Consider the following 10,131-nt stretch of genomic DNA (forward strand, 5'->3'; position numbering starts at 1 on the left):
GTGACCTCTTGAACTCCAAGTTGAAAAAGGTGTTTGCATAATGTGGTGTTGGTCAAAGCACCCCCTACATTTCTTGGGAGAATTTTTTTGGTGATGGGCCTTTACAAACCTCCACTTTGTTAGAGGGCCTATGGAGCACCTAACTATTTTTAGAGGGCCCCCTAAAACCACCTTTAGGGGGAGCCCTTTGTGGGCCCTCTTTTAGCCACAAAGACCGAGTGCATGAATCTGGTGAGCAATGTGAGCGGCGAATGAAACCAAGGGACTTGTAAAGGTAATATGTAAGAGTATTTTGCAACTGGAGAGCCTATCACAATTGTGTAGGAGCATTAAGCAAGTGGATAACCAGGGTGGGCTCCCCCTTGGTGCACAATGCTCCTATGTGAAGCCTTAACAGGTAGAAGGGTTTCCCTCATAGCTCACATTGCTCACCAGATCCATGTGCTCAACTGGTCATCTTTGGTCAACTAGCTAGTTCAAACCGTGTCAAGCACAAATTGAAACTCCCCTTGTGATAGGTACATCTCTCTCTCTCTCTCTCTCTCTCTCGTTCAACTCTCCTCGTCGGCTAGATCTTTAAGGTATCTTGGGATGGTTTCCTACGACGTTAAAACTCTCTCTCTCTCTCTCTCTCTCTCTCTCTCATGTTCCTACCAACCAACTATCTCAACATGTGTCTTTTTGTGATTTGTCAAAAAGTTTATTATTAATAGGCCTTGATTGTCTCTAATGCCTCAAGAAACCTCAAAGAGTAAATTTCCTCAAATAGAGCACCGATAAATTTCAAAAAATATCGATGTTAATATTATTTGATTCGCCTTCTCATGACAAGTTCATTACTATTTTCACATTGCAAAAATGACTAGATCTGCAAACTCCGCCCAAAATTACTATTTTTTACTAAGTGTGTCTAATTAGGCTCCTCTACCCTAGGTGAGACTATGTTCTTGTAGTAATGTAGATTGGTTTTTAAGCTTAACAAATGAATGTACCCTTTTCCAACATTCAACTTGTCCATGTGTACCTAAGCATTATTGGCCAACCATATGAATGAACCCATACACACAAAGGCACTCTTAGCCTCCAATGCACATACCTCTAGCACGCATAGAAAGACGCAAAGAGCCTCTTATCGATAAAATAACATAAAATAAAATCAAGCTTTGAAAATCCTTATTTTCAGCGTTTTAGCGTATTCAAAGCTAGAGAGGAGAGAGGGCTTCAAATGTACACAAAAGCAGAGTGATAGGTAGCAAGAAAAGGGATGAAACAATTTGCTTTGCTAGATAAGGGATTCACCCTCTTGTTTTTTTATGAAAACAATCCTTTGATAGTGTTCTTACTTGGAATGCTAGTAGTGGCAATATATATTCACTCCAAGGGAATTCCCTAAACATAACAAAGCTTGCAAACCCCACCACATTGTAGACCATTGACTTTAAGATGTTATAAAATACTATGTCTCAAAGTGCTTCAAGGTGGCCTTGACTCACTCGTATGTACAAAAAAAGCAAAACTATATATGCGATGCACTTGTCATAGAGACACCTAGCACACACCATCTCTATAAACTTTGTCCAAGCATGATTTATACACAAATGTGATGCAAAAAACTTGTTTAACCTATCATTGTTTGGGAAGATTCAATTCCTTCCAAACCTTGCTTGATGTTACTGCTCTTATCTTGCTTACTCCTAGAAAGCTAGGACTGAATAGATCTCAGACTCTCCTTAATTGTATGCTTACATCCTTCGATGGCTCTAGATATGTACATTGGGCATACATGATACAATGTATATTCTTCATTTTCTTGGCAAAGTTAACCAAATAAGCAAGGATCTTTGGAGAAATGTATATCACATAAGTCCTTGAATTCGCATGAGCTAAGACTTATCAAGTTTCTTTTACAAATAACCGAGTCTTTGTGAGGAGGAGGCATTGGAGTCTGTCATGCCATCAACTGCCTCAATGGAAGCTAGCAGTAGGTATTTGTGTTAAAATTGCAAAGAGCCCTCCATGCTGGCTACCTGGACAACCCTCCCCATCAAGTGGCACGCCCACTTGTGAGGCAAGCTCACACGCATCTATCCCCTCACTTGAGATGGGGGCAGCGCATGTGAGATAGTGCTAAAGCCGAGCAACCTTGGGCAAGCCCTCCTCCTGTCATGTCCTTCCATAGTGCCCACTTTCAAAAGTCCAATCCGACACGCTCTTGCGATGCTGCAAATGGGAGCATGTATGAATAACCCCAGTATCGAATTCAGTCGGAGAGAGAGAGAGAGAGAGAGAGAGAGAGAGAGAGAGCCTTCACAATTCACACTCTCAAGGCTCACCAAAAGCATTTTGGCCTTCCACCGGAAAGACTATCACAAGAAGATTTAGAAATTTTCTCATGTAGGAAAACGGAGTCTTTTTCGCAATGCATAACATCATGAGCTTCTGCTCGAGAGGCACCACATACCTATCTAGGTAAGATTGGGGGCAGGGGACCACCGACCCCCCCACCGGGCCGGCGGTCCCCTGCCCCCAATCGTGCCCCCAATCGTACCTAGATAGGTATGTGGTGCCTCCCTCACAGAAGCTCATGATTGTTCAGGTAAGTGTGAGAATTTGTCCAAAACTTCTTGTGAAAGTGGAGCCGGTAAATTTTTATAAGCTAACTAAAAAATGATGATTACTTTTTGATGTGGGTTAAGAAAGCAATGATAAGATTGATGTGATTAAAATATTCTCTATTGTTCTACTACAAGAAGTATTATGGAATTTGAGATTGAAGGAATTTAAGATTCCTTCAGGCATTCATCATGGAATTTTTTTTCTCTTCCACTCTATTTGTGAAGATATTTTGGGTTTATTTTATTCAATACACACCATTGCATTGCATAACTTATTTACTCGATTAATTTTTAATGAACAAAAGTGAAGCCTTAAACTAAGTATTTTATGGTCTCTTTTTTATGTCAATAATGCCTCGTGTGTGCACGTGTGCACACACACACACACACACTCACACACACACACACACACACACAGAGAGAGAGCGAGAGAGAGAGAGAGAGAGAGAGAGAGAGAGAGAGAGAGAGAGAGAGAGAGAGAGAGAGAGAGAGAACACACACTAAGTAGGATGGAGCTATTGCAACAACGGACCTGTAGCTCCTTATTGTATTATTATTGAGATAAGAACAAAATGATTACTATTATGGGTTAGTGGTTCGGACACATGCCTCGACCATAGTAGCCCTTGAACCCCAAAAATCTCCCACTAGGTCAATTTGCCTTTAAAAAAGCTATGGACACATGTGCAAAGTATGTAGAGTTTAGATATCTACCCAAAGCCCATAAGCAACTGACAACGTGCACAGTGTAGACCTTTGGTTTGTAGATCAATAGGCTTATTATCTGTGTGAATCTTGAAAAGCTCTATGTGCTTGTCCACAAGCACCTCACGAATGAAGTGATATCTCACATCGATGTACTTTGTCTTCAAATGAAACATTGGATTCCGTGCTAGTTGGGTAGCACTCTGGCTATCACAATGTAAAAATAGAATCTCTACATTAATGCCCAAATCTCCCACTAGTGGAGGAAGCCATATAGCTTCTTTGCTAAAATCTCACCACCAGTGAATGTAAAGACATAACCTACTGTAAACGTTCTGTTGTCCACATTTCTTGCATAATCAGCATCAATGTAGCTAAATATACAAGGATCTTCGCCTCCAAAGAAAATGCACAACTCCTTTGTACCATTCAAATATCTCATTACACCCTTCATTGCATTCCAATGCTTCATGTCAGAATTCACCATAAAAATGCTCACAACTCCCACTACAAATGCAATGTCTAAATAAGTCCCAATCATGGTGTACATCAAAGAGCCACCTACATATACATGAGGAATCTTGGCCACCTCAACCTTTTCCTCATCAAATTTAGATCAATCCTCTTAGATTAGTTTCACATATGGAGACGATGGGGTAGATACCCCCCCTCCCCCATATGCAAACGCTTCAATACATGAAAAATGTATTATTTTGTGATAAGTAAAGAATCCTCTTTGACCTATCTTGCATAATCCACATCCAAGAATATAGTCTGATTCACCCATATCCTTCATGCCAAATTTTTCATGCAACTTCAACTTCAATGCATCTACCTCAAGACTATTTTTATCAGCAATAAGCATATCATCCACATAGAGCATCAAAATCAAAAGACTACCATCTGTAGCTTTCTTCATGTAGAGGCAATGATCAATTTTGCGTAGGGTGTACCTTGAGACTTCATAAAAGCATCAAACATAGGATGCCATCCTGTGGTTCGTGCTTCAAACCATAAAGGCTTCTCTTCAACTTACACACCAACTTCTCTTTGTCATTCTCAATAAAATCATGTGGCTATTGCATATAGGTGTCCTCAATTATTTTTAGTGTTTTAAATGCAGCTTGACATGCTTTAGACAATACAAAACCTTTGTTTTTCTTTGTTAGTTTAGCTAGAGGACTCACAAAATTAGAAAAATTATTAATATATGCTCGCTCATACTGTTCCAGCCCCATGAAATTCCTCACATCTCTCACAGGTTTTGGTATCGGCCAATCTAGGATGGCCTTGGTCTTATCAGAATCAATATGGATGCCTCTTTAGAGATTACCCTTCCCAAATATACAATTTGTTCTTTAGCAAAGAAGCACTTACTCAATTTGGCATACAAGTGATTTTTCATGCAATACTTCAAGAGTTTTTCTTAAATGTAGTTCATGTTCCTTTTCATTCTTAGAAGAAACAAAAATATCATCCAAAAACATCAAAATAAAGTCATCAAGATAAGGATGAAATATATTTTTCATTAAACACATGAATGTTGCAGGTGCATCAGTCAAACCAAAAGCCAAAACTATAAATTCAAAGTATTCACAACATGTACCAAAAGCAGTTTTGAAAATATCTCCTTTCTTAATTCTGATCTAATGCTATCCAGATTGTAGATCAAGCTTTGAAAACACTTGGGCACTGCTAAGTTATCAATTCATTGATATGTGGAAGGAGATGTTTATTTTAATGGTTTGTTTATTCAGACCCTTGTGATCAATACACAACCTATATGTCACATCCTTTTTCCTCTAAAAAAGAGCAGGGATACCCCAATGAGATACACTATGTCTGATTAACCCTTTCTTCAACATGGCTGCCCAAAGGAAATGCACTAGGTTCGATTAATAGGACTGTCGCAAGGAGATAGACTAAGTCTGATTAAACCTTTCTTCAACAAGTCGTCAAGTTGGAGTTTTAGTTCTTTAGATCTGTGTTGAATCTGTATGGAGATTGTGAGTAGGGTTTGGTTCTTGGATATAGTTCTATCCCATGGTCTAGTGATCTAGGAGAAGGCATACCTGATAGTTTGTCAGGAAAAACGTTCTTGAACTGATCAACAAGTAGTTCCACATACAATGGATTTCTCCCCTTTTCTTTTTCACATTTGTAAAAATTATAAAGGTCTCACATCCCTGTCTCAGTCCCCTTATTAGATTCATATCCAAAATTAGAATAGACTTGGAATCCCTTTCTTCCCTATGAATAGTGTGATTAGACCCATCAAAAAATTTGAAAACAAATTTTCCTTTCTTCACAATCAATCAGAACGTGATTTTCAATCATCCAATACATGCCAATAATTACATCATGCACACCCTTGTCATGACATAAAAATTGCCTTTATGGTTTTGACCATTCAAAGAAAAAGATAGATTTTCAAATAGCCCTTTCGTAAAGTTTTTGTTACCGTTGGCTAATTCCACAAGTCTTTCAATCTCTCGGGTTAATTTTAAGTTTAATTTATCTACCAATTCAGAGGACATGAAGCAATGTGTTCTACTTGAATTGATTGATAAAATCAAATTTAGATTTTTTATTTTACCTACAAATTTCATTATAGAAGCTTTTGAATGACACACAGAAGACGTAAAGCACCGCAAAGGAGGTTCAAATGAGTTACCTTTATCATCCGCATTTCCAACAGTCTCCACTTCAGCCATCTTGGACCGCTCTACCTTATCGATCACTTTGTTCGGGTATTTGAAGTTTTAGTTGTGAGACTAGGGAATCTGTAACCTGTCTCACCTCCCAGCCTCTTGCCCCTTATATAGGCAAATCCCTTAGCTCGGTTCAAATTGGCCCCTGGCCTCTGTCCTTAGCCTGATATTACTCTCCCCTTGGAGAATATTTTCATCCTAAAAAACAAAAGTGGGAAATTTCTTCTTAAGAGCAGTAATGTTTTCCCAAGTGGCACCTTCCTCAGGCCTGTCTTTCCACTTGACTAATACTTGGCAACGTACATGATAACGAATACATCGATTATGATAGTTGAGAATGCGCTCAGGTTCATGCGGCTAGGTTGGAGGTTCAATGAAATCGACAAAAATCTGTTGGTCAATGACATTGTCGTCCCTATGTAAGCGTTTATGTAAACGAGCTACATGAAACTAGATGAATATGAGAGTGCACATATAAAGAGAGTTTGTAAGCCATATCTCCAACTTGCTTGAGTATTTTAAAAGGTCAACAATTTTGGTATTGTCCCAATCTTCAGACTTTTTGAATGCTCTAGCACACGTAAAAACGCCTCTTCCCCTTTCGTGAAGGTTAGTTGACGATGTTTCTCATCATCATACTTTTTTGTATCAATCCTATGCTTGTCGAACATTTTGACAAGCAATTTTCAGCATGTCTGTGTTGGTCTTGGAGAACATCCTTGACATGTTGAAATTTCTCAGTTGCCAACCCCACCATAACTGGTGATCTAAGTTGAAAACCATACATAAGCATGAAAGGACTGAAACTAGTCATCACATGCTTGGCACTATTGTAAGCAAACTCGACAATAGAGAGATAATCTTCCCAATCTAATTGCTTTTTGCTAACGTATGTGCTTAGCATATTCTCTACCACTTGATTAACACACATAGCATTTTAGGACGATCTGCAATACTAATATTGAGTTGTGTACCCAATTGTTTAAACACAACCCTCTGAATATGACTGTTAAACTTGGGATCATGACTCACAATATTGTTGGACAACCCATACATCCTATATAGATTGTCAACAAATAACTTAGCTAACTTTGAAGTTTTAATTTTGGACTTGGTTGAAATAAATTGTCAAAGTTTAGTCAACCAATTTACGACCACCCATACTAAGTCATGACCATGTATACTCGTTAGTAAATCCACAATAAAGTCCATAAAGATACTTTCCCATTTACAATTGGGAATCTCCAATGGATGCAAGAGACCTCCTGCTTTTAGGCGCTTGGCTTTATTCACTTGACATTTTTGGCAATGCAAGACATAGTCTTTAACATACCGCTATAAAGTAAAACTGTCCTCATACGAGTGCATAAGTTTTTTTAATGCTTGGGTTCCCTACATTGACACTGTCATGATATTCATAGACAATTTGGTACTGAATGTCTACGTTCGTCGGTTCACAAACTCTCTCCTTGTGGAGAGGTATCCATCATCTATGGAAGAATTCATCCATCTTCACAAGTCATCACTTGAAAGAGGAGAACTGAGTGTGGAGGAAAAAGATACACTGCCAGCATTGGAGTGAGAAGATTCCTCATTTTCACATGGCTCCACACTTTGGAATATGTTTCATCATGCTCATATTTGCCCTTTAGAGATTCCAATTAATCACTATAAACTCTGTAAAGAGAAGAGACTTGATGATGGTAATACGGCTAAGACATTAGCTACCACATTGTATAATCCTTTATGATACTAGAGCTTTGCATCATACTCCTGAAGAATCTTAGCCCACCTGGCCTTTCGACCTTTAAATTGGTTTTTTGTGTAAACCATTTTATACTTTCATGGTCAAACACAATCTCAAACTGAGCCCCATACAAATAATGCCGCCACGTTTTCAAAGTCAAAACTATTGCATTAGAGTTCTCTTTCATAAGCAGAACAATGCTGTCATGCAAAATCAAACTTCTTGCTTTTAAATGCAATTGGCCTTCCATTTTGTAGAAGGACTACTCCAATAGTATGATTACTAGCATCCATTTCTAACTCAAACAATTTCATAGGGTCCACAATAGCTAACATAGGAACTGCAGCTAATTCAACCTTGAGAGTGTCAAACTTTGCTGTTGAGATTCTCCCCATTGAAAGGTTTTTACCTTGGCTTTCATTTGTTCCATCATCGTGACATCAATATGAGAATAATTTTTAAAGAACAATCGGTAAATACCTACAAATTCCAAGAAAATAAGAAGTTCTTCTCGATTTTTGAAAAAAGACCCATCTCCTAATGGCATCCACTTTGGATTTATCCATATATAGCCTGGCAGCTAAAATTACATGCCCCAAATAGTGATTTTCCTCGTGGAGAAAATCACACTTGGATTCCTTGGCATATAAAATGTTTTGCCGTAACAACTCATACATCTACTTTAGATGTTGTCAGTGCTCTGTCTCCGAGGCACTATACATTAGAATTTCATTGAGGAAAAGGATAACATTCCCAGATGTCATAAAATCTAATATCTACCTATTCCAAAAAGACTTTCTCATATTGAATCGATTATTTAATATGGGGGAGATGAATGGAAACAAGAAGTAGAATATAGACATGTGCATATAATGGAGTTTGTAAGACCTTAGGGCTAGCTTCATTAAAGACCTCCAAAGGTTAGTGTTAAAAGTCCTTAGACCTAGGACCTTAAGCAAGTTGGGGCTGACCTTGAGGTGGAACCCTACCCAAGATTTAGGTGCTTGTCGTGGGTGTTGACTAAGGTGCTTAAGGTGTTTGTGAGAACCTTGCCCAAGCTTGAGGTGCTTGTCATGCTTAAATGACTAAGGTGCTTGAAGTGTTGAATTCATACATGATCTCTCAAGAGGCATAAAAAATTATCATGCTTAAATGACTAAGGTGCTCAAAGAGTTCAATTCAAACATTATCTCTTAAGAAGCATAAAAAGACACATGTCAAGATCCTCCCCAATTTTCCCTCATGATGTGCTTGAATCCTATTGGAGGCTTTAAAGGGGTCCAATGAGAATTTAGATGTACTTAAATAAATAATTAAGCTCTTTCTCTCAAAGAGGGAAAAGAGGACACTTGTTCAAATGATATAATTAAATAATACAAAAGAGAGAGAGAGAGAGAGAGAGAGAGAGAGAGAGAGAGAGAGAGGACTAATTTGGGCATCCTTATTCTCAGTCTTTCTCTCTCTCTCTCTCTCACACACACACACACACACACACACACACACACTTACACACTTTGATAGTGTGAAGCAAAGAACTCCATATCCTTCTCCAAGCTTGAGAAGTCGAGAGCCTACACCACTCTTGGCTATGGAATGCAAATCCAACCAAGAGAGCCAAGCTTTAATGGCATGCTCATCTTCTCTACCATCTATATTACTATGCTAAGCTAAGCTACAAGAGTAATCTATGGCAAGGAAGGTACTTATTTCTCGTATGTTACTTCTTCTTTCTCTTTCCTACCCTCATTTCCTGCTAGCTCTCTCCACCTTTGAAGCTGTTTGAGGTCTTGGGATTGAGGATAGGGACCAGTTAATGCTTTCATTAAGTTGATTAAGGGCATAATTTTGATGCATGAAGCTTTCTATCTTCATTGCATCGATTAGGTCTTAAGGAACACAAAGCTTGTATTGTACCAAGTCTTTCATTATGGGAGAATCTATAATACAAAAGCCTTTTGGAGGGGAGACCGACTCCAAGTAAATCCGGTCCTCAACTGTTGTCAAATTCTCTAATTCTCTCTCTTGCAAAGTATTGTTCATGCCAAGCTAATTCGGTATAATGAATATTTTCTATCTATCATTAAGTCTTATCTTTATGCTCTTAAATATTCTCTTAGAAATGATCACTATAGTTATTTTTAATTCCGCTACTTTCCATGTTGCAAGTCCAATTCCATTACATTGGTATCAGAGCTATTGGTTTCTATTTTCTTGCTTAAGAAGAAAGGTCCTTAAGTTTTCCACAAAAGGTTGGACTTGTTAATTGCAAGAGGATAAATGGGACATGGATTTATTTTCTCGATGGGAAGAGCTTAGCTTAAGGTACACCGTTGAGAACTATAAACTTAATAAT

The sequence above is a fragment of the Adiantum capillus-veneris genome, chromosome 3 (genome assembly GCF_014529385.1).
Source record: "Adiantum capillus-veneris isolate H3 chromosome 3, ASM1452938v2, whole genome shotgun sequence".
In the NCBI taxonomy this organism is placed as follows: Eukaryota; Viridiplantae; Streptophyta; class Polypodiopsida; order Polypodiales; family Pteridaceae; genus Adiantum; species Adiantum capillus-veneris.